The sequence below is a fragment of the Nicotiana tabacum genome, chromosome 9 (assembly GCF_000715075.1).
Source record: "Nicotiana tabacum cultivar K326 chromosome 9, ASM71507v2, whole genome shotgun sequence".
Lineage (NCBI taxonomy): Eukaryota > Viridiplantae > Streptophyta > Magnoliopsida > Solanales > Solanaceae > Nicotiana > Nicotiana tabacum.
In genome coordinates, this window is record NC_134088.1 from 101263468 (window position 1) to 101275335 (window position 11868).

General features: G+C 37.7%; 1 pseudogene; it reads left to right on the top strand.

Annotated features, from left to right (window-relative positions):
• Positions 1–3588: 3588 nt before the first annotated feature.
• LOC107786472 (cytochrome P450 89A2-like) lies at positions 3589–5182 on the top strand (annotated as a pseudogene).
• Positions 5183–11868: the final 6686 nt, after the last annotated feature.

Genomic DNA, 11868 nt, shown 5'->3' on the forward strand with positions numbered 1-11868 from the left:
CCCAATTTTGACTCACTCAGACTTATTGGAGTTTTTAATGTGGGTTGTTAATCGCATGTAACTTGTAATATCACTAAATTACCCATTAACTAATGTAGTATTAAGCCAAGTATGGATAAAGCATGAAACCAACTTCTAATTTACAAGCTAAACATCTGTCATTGCTTTTTAACTAAGATGTTCGTCCTTTCTTGCCTTGTGGTAATTAGTGCCAAATAAATCTTCAAGTCCCGTAAAAACCCATGTACATTACTTTGTAAGACTTGTTCCAAAATCAAACTCCATAACTGTCACGCCCCGAATTCGGGAGCGCGACCGGCGCTCAACCGAGTGAACCCGGTCAAGCAAGCCTGTTAGATACTTTCTACCCAAACTCACTTATGAATAAAGATAATACATATTTTCGTTATTTAGACCAAAAAGAGATCATGTATACAATACCAATTCATTACCGGTAGTTATTTCATTTTAAAGTTTCAAATTACGCACACTTTCATAGTTTGAAGCGGAAGATGTACCACACATACAATAATATTATCCTGACCTTCCCAATACCAATACAACCCACACCATGTCTACTGAACCTCTAATAGATACAAAAGAGTACTATAATATTGCCGGCAATAAGGCCCCGGCTATACCTCAAACACAATACACAAGGAACAAAAGATACATGACCCCGAAATAAAGTCGGGCTCACCAAGTCAGTTGGGAAGAAGGTGTACCGCTATCACTGATCAATGTCTCCTACTATAGAACCACCTGCATCCATTGAAGATGCAGCGCCCCCGGCAAAAAGGGACGTTAGTACATATCGAATAGTAGTAGTATGAATGACAAAACACCCTTTTAATAGAACGATTAATAATACAAGCAAGAACAATCATAATATTAGTGGAAGCCTCAAACAATATCAAACCTTAAGTTAGGACCAAGACAATGTTCAAATAAATTTTCATATTTTAAGTTGGGAGATATTTAGTACCATTATGTCACTATTCACAATACCATTACCATCGTACTTTTAGCACGGAGTCCGATCACGACCCGATCGGCTAGGACGCCTCATGCGAGACATCAACCACAATCATAATTTCAATTACAATTTCCAGCACAATTACCACCATGTGTGCGGCATGGCGTCCAATCACGACCCGATCGTCTAGGCCATCTCACCACAATTATGTGTGGATCGACATCATCCTTTTCTACCAATTATCTCGTTTCATACTTTTTTCACATCTTTTCATTTCATTGGCACTAATGGCCATAATTACAAAATCATTCTTGGCACGTCTGCAATATTTAGTATTTCATGCTCACCTTATTCACTTTCAAGCATCATCATCATCAACAACAACAAGACATTTCAAATCAGGATTTTTAGTACACATGTAAGCAATTAAGAGTGTTAGGCACATAGAGATTTTTCACAAAATTTGGCATAATAGCCTTCGTTTGAATTTGACTTGAAGTCGGAACATTTTTAATGCACAACCCATACTTTGAACACATTCTCAAATGATAACATAGCATGATAAAAGCATTTGGGATACACATTGAACATATATCTTTCAACACAAGCTTATTCGGAATAGCCAATTTTATAATGAACAATTCGGGACTTACATAAATTATATGAATACCGTGGGATTCAATTCTAAGAGAGGAGTTTAGCTAACATACCTCGCTTTGAGCTTTTCTTAAATTACTACAACGTTTCAAAAATCCTAGAAATCCCAATCTATTTTGAGACATAACAAAATTGAACACAAATTAGGAAGTTATTCATGGTCTCATCTCATTTGAGCATTTTATCAAATACTAGGTGTGCAGATTTTGCTACAATTTTCTTCTGCAAGATTTTCTTCATTCCACTACCCAATCTTTACATATTGAGCTCAACAATCTTTCCATAAACCTTATTGGTACATGCATGCATACATAATACTCTCACACCCAAGAATCATACTCCCAATCACCTATCTTTTACCCCAAACTCAAAATTAAAGAATTAGGGAAAGAAATTCTTAGGTCTTTGAAACCCTAGCAAGATCCTTGTGAAATCTTCAAGCCTTGAGCAAGAATTGATAAATAAAATGGCTAGGTCTTCTCTTTCTCTTTCAAAGATACTCTCACTGCTCTCTAAAAATATGAGATGAAACCCTTAAAAATGACCCCCAAAGCCTTTTTTATAAAAATGGGATCGGGTTATAAAAATCAGAAAAATGACGCCCCGACACAGATGGGGCGTATAATGGCCCTTCGGAACTGGGCAACACTGCAAAAATTACTCATGCTGGTTCTGCGATGGGATCTGCGGCCCGCAAAACGGTTTATGTGGCCGCATTATGGACCGCACAATGGTCCTAAAATTTATCTCAAGTTTCTGCCTCACTCTGCGGTAGTTATGCGGCCCGTAGAGTGATTCTGCGGTCGCAGAATGAACCACAGAAATGCCCTATACTTTCGAAGATTTGCTTCAACTCCCCAACGCACTAATCCAACACGTAAGCCTACCTCGGCACTATGAAATCTTAAATTCATTTATGAATTTTTTTTAAGGGACCTTACAATAACATCCCGACCTTCACACTCAATCACAAACCTTAGAAAAATAAACAAATTATGAACATTCATAGTTTATGTTAGGCGTGATTAAATGATAAATTATCGTGACTATGGGTAGGGTTCCCGTGGCATAGTCATGATACGTAAATCCAAACTCGAGCGCACGCTTGTGCGACTTGAACCAACATCAAAGTAATTCTAAAATAAACATGTTGTGAATTGCTGGTGCGTTTCATGCGGCGTGATTTGCGATGTGTATAAAGCAAACAAGTGTACGACATCGTACCTTATTTTAAATAATTTTATAAATACTAAAAGCGGTGTAGATATCTAATTAAAAGCGGTAAAGGGTAAAAATGCACAATAGGTTTAAAACATGTAATATTCGGATAATTAAGCCACGTGTAAAGGTAAAGCGATCATGTTAAAACCACGGAATCCGGGAGTGCCTCATACCTTCTCCCGGTTCAGCAGAATTCATTACCCGGTCTTATGTGTTCGCGGACCATAAATAGAGTCAAATTTTCTTGATTTGAGATTTTAAAATAAATGGTGACTCGGAATACCGTAATTAAATTATTTCGAGGGACGACTATAAAAAATAAAATAAAATAAATCTCATTTCAAATAATGTCACTTAAATTAAAAAAACTCATTTCCCCGTAAAAAAAAAAAAAAGAGGTGTGACATAGTGTGAAATGTAGAAGATAAAGAGTTAATAAAAGGTAGTGCAAGAATATTTCAATCAATCCAGCCATACGCTAGATCATTGTCCTTTTTTAATTGCTTCAAAAGATATGATATTAGTGATTCAAGTGCAATAAAAATTTTAAAGTTAAATATGATTCACAAAAACATAAATATTCATAGGGACTTCGTCAGTATATTTAGTCCCTTGATTAATTAGTAGATCTTGTTCAAATTCTTTCATTATAAAAGGGGAGGGGACTCATAATACAAAATTCCATAAGACAGATATATCAAATTCTACTCTTCAAGCTATTAAAGAAGACATTAATGGGAAGTTGGTTCTTCATAATTGTCACAATATTATGTACATCTTATTTCCTCATATTTTTCTTTCATAATAAACGCAAGCAGAAAATTAATAAGAAGAAGCTGCCACCAGGCCCCTTTATATTCCCAGTAATTGGGATCTTACCATGGCTAAGAAAAACCCCAGGCGATTTTGAAGTCATATTCCGAGACCTCAAACGAAAATTGGGTCATATCATTTCCATTAAAATATGGTCTTCTACCTCCGTATTTATCAGCAGCCATTCCTTAGCATACCAAGCTTTAGTTCAAAATGGTGCCATTTGCCCCGATAGGCCAATTGCTTCAACAACAAGTAATGTTTTCAACTGCAACCAGAAGACTATCACATCAATCTCTTATGGCCCAACGTGGCGGCTCCTTCGTCGAAACCTTATCGCAGAATTGCTTCATCCCTCTCATATCAAGTCCCATTCCAAGAACCGAGCTTGGGTTCTTGGAATTCTCATTCAAAGGCTCAAATATGAATATTCTGAAGGTTCCAGTAGTACTAATGAAGTGATGTTACTTGATCATTGTACGCATGCAATCTTCTGTCTTCTTGTCCTTATGTGTTTCGGGAATAAACTCGAGGAGGATCAAATTAAGCAAATTAAAGACGTACAACATAGAGTACTTGTAGCTTTTCACCGATTTAGAATACTCGATTTCTTTCCCAGATTAGGAAATATAATATTCAGAAATCTGTGGAAAGAGCACTGAACTACGAAAAGAGTTTGATGGGGTCTTCATCCCTTTGATCCAAGATCGAATAAAATATTTAGAAAGGGCGGCTAAAACTGGAATACTAGTTCATGACCACAAAGAACTAGATCACACACCAATCGCTTATGTTGATACACTGGTGAAGTTGGAATTGCCAGAAGAAAAGAGAAAACTCAATTATGAAGAGATGGTCAGCCTCTGCGGCGAGTTCTTGGGAGCCGCCAGCGATACCACGTTTACCACCTTGCAGTCGATTATGGCATGCTTGATCAAGTACCCTTCCATTCAGGAAAAATTGTTCCAACAAATACGCCAAGTTATGGGAGAAAACAATAATAACAACAATAATAATAATAATACGGGGGAGGAAGTGAAAGAGGCGGATTTACATAAAATGTCATACTTGTTGAAAGCAGTAGTCTTGGAAGGTCTTAGGCAGCTCCCACCAACTCACTTTGTGATATCGCATAGGGTGACAGAAGAAATGGAATTGAACTGCTACTCCATACCCAAGAATGCTACAATCAACTTCTTGGTGAGAGAAATGGGTCTGGACCCAAATGTGTGGGAAGATCCAATGAAATTTTAGCCAGAGGTGTTTTTGGTGGATGAAGATTTTGATATAACAGGGAACAAGGGGATCAAAATGATGCCATTTGGTGTAGGGAGGAGAATATACCCAGGCTATGAATTAGCTTTGCTCCATTTACAGTACTTTGCTGCTAATCTAGTTTGGCATTTCGAATGGATGCCTGTGGAGGGAGATGAAGTTGATCTATCAGAGGAGTTTGATTTCACTATTACCATGAAATATCCACTGAGAGCTCGCATCACCCCCAGGTGTTGCTAGTAAACAAGTATCATTTCCATCTACCAAATGGGTGCTTTGACAAATGATTAATTGTTCCAACCCCTTCATATTTTATTTTTTTTTAGTTACGACTTTATTTTTCTTTTTATGTTACAAGTATTTTCGTGTCTATTGGTGTGAATAACCAAATTACTGCCTTGTGAGTTTGTCGCTTTTGCTTAAATTTCGAAAAATATCTACCTTTCTGTCTTTTCATTGTGTGTTTCCGGCTTAGGGCGTGAAATTTATACATAACTAAGGTTGAAATGTAATATTTGACCCTATTATTTTTATATTTTGATAAGTAATACTCTGTATGTTCCAATTAAATTGGCTAATATTTTTTTTAATTCCGTCCAAAAAATTAAGAATGATAGCTTTTGAAATTTGGAAATAAATTAATTTAGTTTTTTTTTTAATTTTACCGTTAACGAGAAAATTTTATAGCAACACAAATATCTAGGACTTATTTTAGACTACATGTTTCAAATCAAAAGTATTTTTTCCCCTTAAATTTCGCACTGATTCAAACTTTGCCACATAAAATAATACGGAGGGAGTGTATATATATATAGTCCTCCTCTAGACAGTGGAATAGTCGAAGAAGTATGCGTCATAGGAACAACAGTGGTAGCAACAATGTGAAAGATCTGCCCCTCTTGGTACTCGCATTGTATGAAGGGTCCCACATCGGTGGTTTAAGAAATAGGTAATCTTTTTAATATGGCTAGGACAATCCTTACCTCTTGAACTAGCTTTTGAGGTTCACTAAAATCCAAGATCCATTCTTCAAAATGATATTAGAGCAGGACCCATTCCAATTCTTGATTCCCCAATGTTGGGCCCTCGTATTATATTGCACACGCTTCAAATGTCCAACCCTAGGCATGGGGATGGGGTGTTGTGTGTGTGAAGAGTCCCACATTGGCTGTTTAGGAGAGATATGTGGTTTCTTTAGTATGGCTTGTTGGAATAAGTGTTTCAATAAATTGAAACAATGTATTTGATCAAAAGGCTCTTATTTTTCAAAGTGAATGAATGTGAATTCATTCTTGTTTTACTACATCGCTTCTTTTATTAGCACATATATCTTGATCTCCCAAATTCATGAACATATTCATGATCTTTATTAAATTAAAAAAACTCATCTTTCAAGAGTCTTTAACCTATAAATATGGCTGATTTTCTTTGAAAAAATACAAGCAATTCACAAACTACTTTTCTCTTAAAATATTATAAGAGACTATTGCTCAAATGGTGAAATCATAGATTCAAGAATTGAAGAGCAACATTTTTGAATGCTACTTGTTGTGTGTCTTAGTTGAATCCCGGAGATATGCTTATCATTTATTCTTCCGTTTGCTCGTGGAAGAGACTCCAACTATCTTTATGTCACGACCCAAATCACAACCCGTCGTGATGACGCCTATCATGATACTAGGCCAGCCGACAACTTATACATGTTGACACTTTCAAATTCATATTGTACTAAAACAGGTTTAAATAAGTAAAAATCTCATAAAAACTGGATGAAAACATCACAACTCAATACAAAAATTCTCAAAACCCAGGTATCATTGAGTACATGAGTATCTATACAGTAACATAGTCTGAAACACTGTCTAGAAGAGGAAAAATAGTACAATAGAACTAAATGATAAAGAAGGAAGTCAAGGACTGCAGATGCCAAAGCAGCTACCTCGAGGATCTCCGAACTGAACAATAGCTCCAAAGTCAGCAATCACCGTACCTGAAAATACCTAGATCTGCACACAAAGTGCAGGGTGTAGCGTGAGTACAACCAACTCAGTAAGTAACAAGTCTAACTTTTGGGCTGAAAGGAGTGACGAGCTTCATAAGTACAGTCTAATTACAAAAATACAATGCAGAAATATAGGCATGCTTTCAAGTTCAACAGTTAAAGCTTATACAGGTAGGATATGTCAAGTGTAACGGAAATAAGAAATGATACATCTCGATGTCTACATGTCAGTTATGTATGTCAACTATAATACAAAGCAGTGATGAAATCATATGCATATTCTCAGAGTATCAATCACTCAGTCCTCCCATCCACTCCATCCTCACAGTCACTCCATCCTCATAGTCACTCAATCTTCCCAACCGCTCGGCACTTGCTCTCGGCACTCGCACTCAGCACTCGCGTGTCACGCCCCAAACTCGGGGAGCGCGACCGGCACTCAACTGAGAGAACCCGGCCGAGCAAACCTGTTAGATTTCCTTCTACCCAAACTCATCCATGAATAAAGAGGAGATGTACTCCATTAATCATTCACTGAAAAGATTTTTATTAACAACTTCCTTTTCATTCCCATTAGCAGCTTCATTCATAATTTACAAAACATTACAAGTTTATAGAATTAATGAAAAATATGATTTCCAAGTACCAACATTTCTAGTTCAATTCCCAACATCAACCATAACCCACAACCTGTCTACGGAGCCTCTAAGTATAATAGAAGAGTAATATGAAAATGCCGGCAACAAGGCCCCAACTATACCTCAAAACACAGTACATGAGAAATAAAAGATACATGACCCCGAAATGAAGTAGGGCTCACCAAATCAGCTGAAAAGAGTGTACTGCTATCACAGATCAATGTCGCCTACTGAAGAACCACCTGCATCCATTAAAGATGCAGCGCCCCCGGCAAAAGTGACGTTAGTACTATCGAATAGTACTAGTATGTATAACTAAAAATCCTCTTTCAAAATAGAATGCCCTTATAAGAAAAGGCAACACATAGAAACAACAAGTCACAATCAACAATGTCCAAATGTCCAGGTAAAACATAATAATTTTCAAAATACGAACTTCATATATAATTTTTGGTTGGGAGATCATTAACACCGATATACCACCGTCTTTGTTAGCACGGAGTACGATCACGGCCGATCGGCTAGGCCATCTCCCCACGGACAATGTGGTTTGACAGGTGATGTGAAAGAAAGTTGTTACCAAGAGTAGTACCACCATGTGCGCAACATGGCGTCTGATCTCTACCCGATCAACTAGGCCGCCTTCCCACATATGCCGTGTGGGTTGACTTTTTCCAATCCACAAAGGTTCCAGTTTTATCCCAATAAAGGGGAATAATATCATAATTTCTCAAAGGTTCCAATTTCATCCCAAATAAGGGGAATAATCACAATCCACCCCTACACCAGCATGTGTAGTTTCAGGTGTGGGCCTTATGGCCCACCCTTCCTCAGTTTTGCTAATGATGCTCCCAAAATATTTTTGATTTGATTTGCACACAAAGGTAACATAAATACAATTTTTACTTACCTCAACGTTTTCACATTGTATAAATTCTCATTAGTATTTCCAGTCATTCACAACGACAATATTTCCTTGGCACATTGGGCCATTCACAAGATTCTTTATTCCTGGCACGATGACCGTATTTGATATTCCACACTTTCAACTCTTTCAATTTCAAAGATCACCATCAAATACCAACTTATAGAACATTTCAGAAATCATATACTTCAAATCCATTTTGTAATGGCAACTTTAAACACAAACGGTTTCTTTCCAAAGAATGAGGCTTACCAACCAACAATAGAAACACACATGAAAAATCATAAACAATCAATACACCATTTACTCTTGCAATACTCTTCCCAGAAATGACAATGTACAACTTCAACACATGAGTATATAGAACTCGAATCACACTGTATATATTTATAAAGCAAAGCATTAGTTAAAGCAGCCACTTATGGGCGTGAATTGAGTACAAAAGCTTTTAGGCAATTCTAATTTTGAAATCGTTTTTAAAAAATTAAGTCGAGATTCATTTCATATTCCTTATTTCATTCTCTCAAATCATTTGCACTACTAGCCAAATTCGTAACTTAAATTCTTGGCACATTGGCCACACACTATATCCCCTAATTCAATTATTTCATTTCCAACCACCTTTATAGGTTATCAACAATAATACATTTCCAATCGAGAGTTTAGGTGCACATTGGAGCAATTATGAGTCTTAAGCATATCGAGTTTTTCTCTCCCAATTGGTATACTAGTTTTCATTTAAAACACGTCTCAAAGCCACACCATTTTAATACACAAACAATACTTTGAACATCTATCTTTCGACATAAGGCTCATTCGGAATAAATAAGTTTATAGGGAATAACCCGGAATATAGAAGTTAGGAATCTTGAACCAATCATACTTGATCTTACGGAGACATTATGGATATCTATTCCAAGAGAGAAAGTTTAGCCTACATACCTCACTTGAGCTTCCTTACACTCTAAATGTTCCGGAATTCTTAGCAACTTCAATCTATTGTAGAAATATAACAAATTGAATTAAAATTAGGAAGATGATCATGGTCCTAGCTCATTTGAGCATTTTATCAAACACTAAGTGTGCAATAAGATTCCAAGGTACTTTTATGGAGAATTCCATCATCCCACAACCCAATCTTTACCATTTTTAGCTCAACAATCTTCCTACACCCTTTTATAACACATGCATGTAAATAAACAACCCTCCTGCCCGGAAATTATCTTGCTAATTGTCCATTTCTACATAAAATTAGAAAGTGAGGGTTAGGGTGTAGAATCTTACCTCTAGGATGAAGACCTAGTGAGTTTCCCTTCTTAATCTTCCAAAGCTTGGGCAAGAATTGAAGAACAATTATTGAAGAATACCTTTTCACTCTAGGGTACTCTCTCTCTCACTCTAAAATATCAGATTATAGTTCGAAAATGACCCAAAGAGTGTATTTAACAAAGTAGGGTCGGGTTTTAAAAACACAAAAATAGAGCTCCGGAATAAGGTATGCGATCGCATAACCGATATGTGAACTGCATATCGGTCGCATAATTGGTTACAAAATATCCAAAAGAATTGTTTGTGTATGCGGTCACTATGCTGTCTGCATAACTGTTATGCGGTCGCATAATGCACAGCATAACAGTTATGCGGTCGCATAGTCGACTGCATAGCTGCTACCAGAATGGCCCCTTTCCTGCTTACTTCTGCGGCCATTATGCGGCCCGCAGAGTGATTATGCGGCCCGCAGAATTTCTATAATCCTCAACACGTAAAAACCATTCGGCACCATGAAACATTATTTTCTTTTACAAAATTTTATGGGGCCTTACACCGGGCTTGGTACTGGTACTCGCACTTAGTAAGTACCTGCGCTCACTGTGGGTATGCACACTTCGGAAGGACAGATCCAGCCCAAGCGCTATAATAAGACAATCATGGCATGAATCAATAATGCATGCTGCAGCGTGCAACCCGATCCCATAAATATCCTCACAATCAGGCCCTCGGCCTCACTCAATCATCTATCTCTCCAGTCTCTCGGGATCAAACAATGATGATATGATGTATCAATAATGGAAATAGAGACTGAGATATGATATGCAAATAATAGATATGACTGAGTACATAGTTGCAATTTAAGCAAACAATTCAACATGCAACATGACCTCTATGGGTCCCAACAGTACCAGCATGTAGTCTAAGCATGATTTCTAACATGACTTGCAGCTCAATTACTCTAACACAACAAGATTATTCAACTATATAGTTCCACGGAATCGACTAAATCACAATTTCTATGGTGCACGCCCACACGCCTGTCACCTAGCATGTAAGTCACCCCAACACCAATCACATAACACACAATTCAGGGTTTCATACCCTCAGAATCAAGTTTATAAGTGTTACTTACCTCAAACCATACAAACCTCTACTCCAACAAGCCCTTGCCTTGCCAATCAGCCTCCGAACGCCTCGAATCTAGCCACAAAAAATTCGATACAATCAACACGAGTTACAGGAATCAATTCCATATGAAAATGCTAAGCTTTTATTAAAAAGTCAAAAAGTCAACTCAAAAGTCAATCCCCTAGGCTACATCTCGGAATTCAATAAAAGTGACAAAATCTGAAAGCCCATTCAACCACGAGTCCAACCATATCAAATTTATCAATTTCTAACACCAAATCGTCACTCAAATCCCCAAATTTAACTCTCCAATCCCTAGCCTAAAACTCTCAAAATTTCACCTCAAAAACATACAAACTATGTGGGAAATTCAATGGAGAAGCAATATTATTAAATAAAAATGATGACAAGTGACTTACCTCAAGAAACCCCTTGAAATCCATCTAAAAAATCGCCTTAGTACGAGTTTTAAAAGTCCAAAAATGATAAAATCTCGGAAGCCCTTCGAAATATAATCTGCCAGTGCTTTCGCACCTGCGCTCAACTTGACCGCACCTGCGGTTTTGCTTTTGCGGATTTCCCATTGCTTCTGCGATCCAAAGAATCTAGTCCACTTCCACATATGCGATCGCCCATGCGCAGATATGCATACACATCTGCGGATAACATTTTGCGCCTACGTCCCCAGGCTCCCTTTCCAGAACTTGCACCTGCGACCCCTCTCCGCATCTGAGACCACGCAGGTGCGGACAAACCCTCGCACTTGCGACCACTGCCCAGCTTCGTCCAAACCGCATCTGTAACCAATCCTTCACTTCTGCGGCCACGCACCTGCGACCAAATCTCCACAGGTGCGATTGCACCAGACCTGGTGCACTTCAGCAATCCTTCAATTCCAAACTTCGATCCGTTAACCATCCAAACTACACCCGAAGCTCTCCGGACCTTAACCAAACATAGA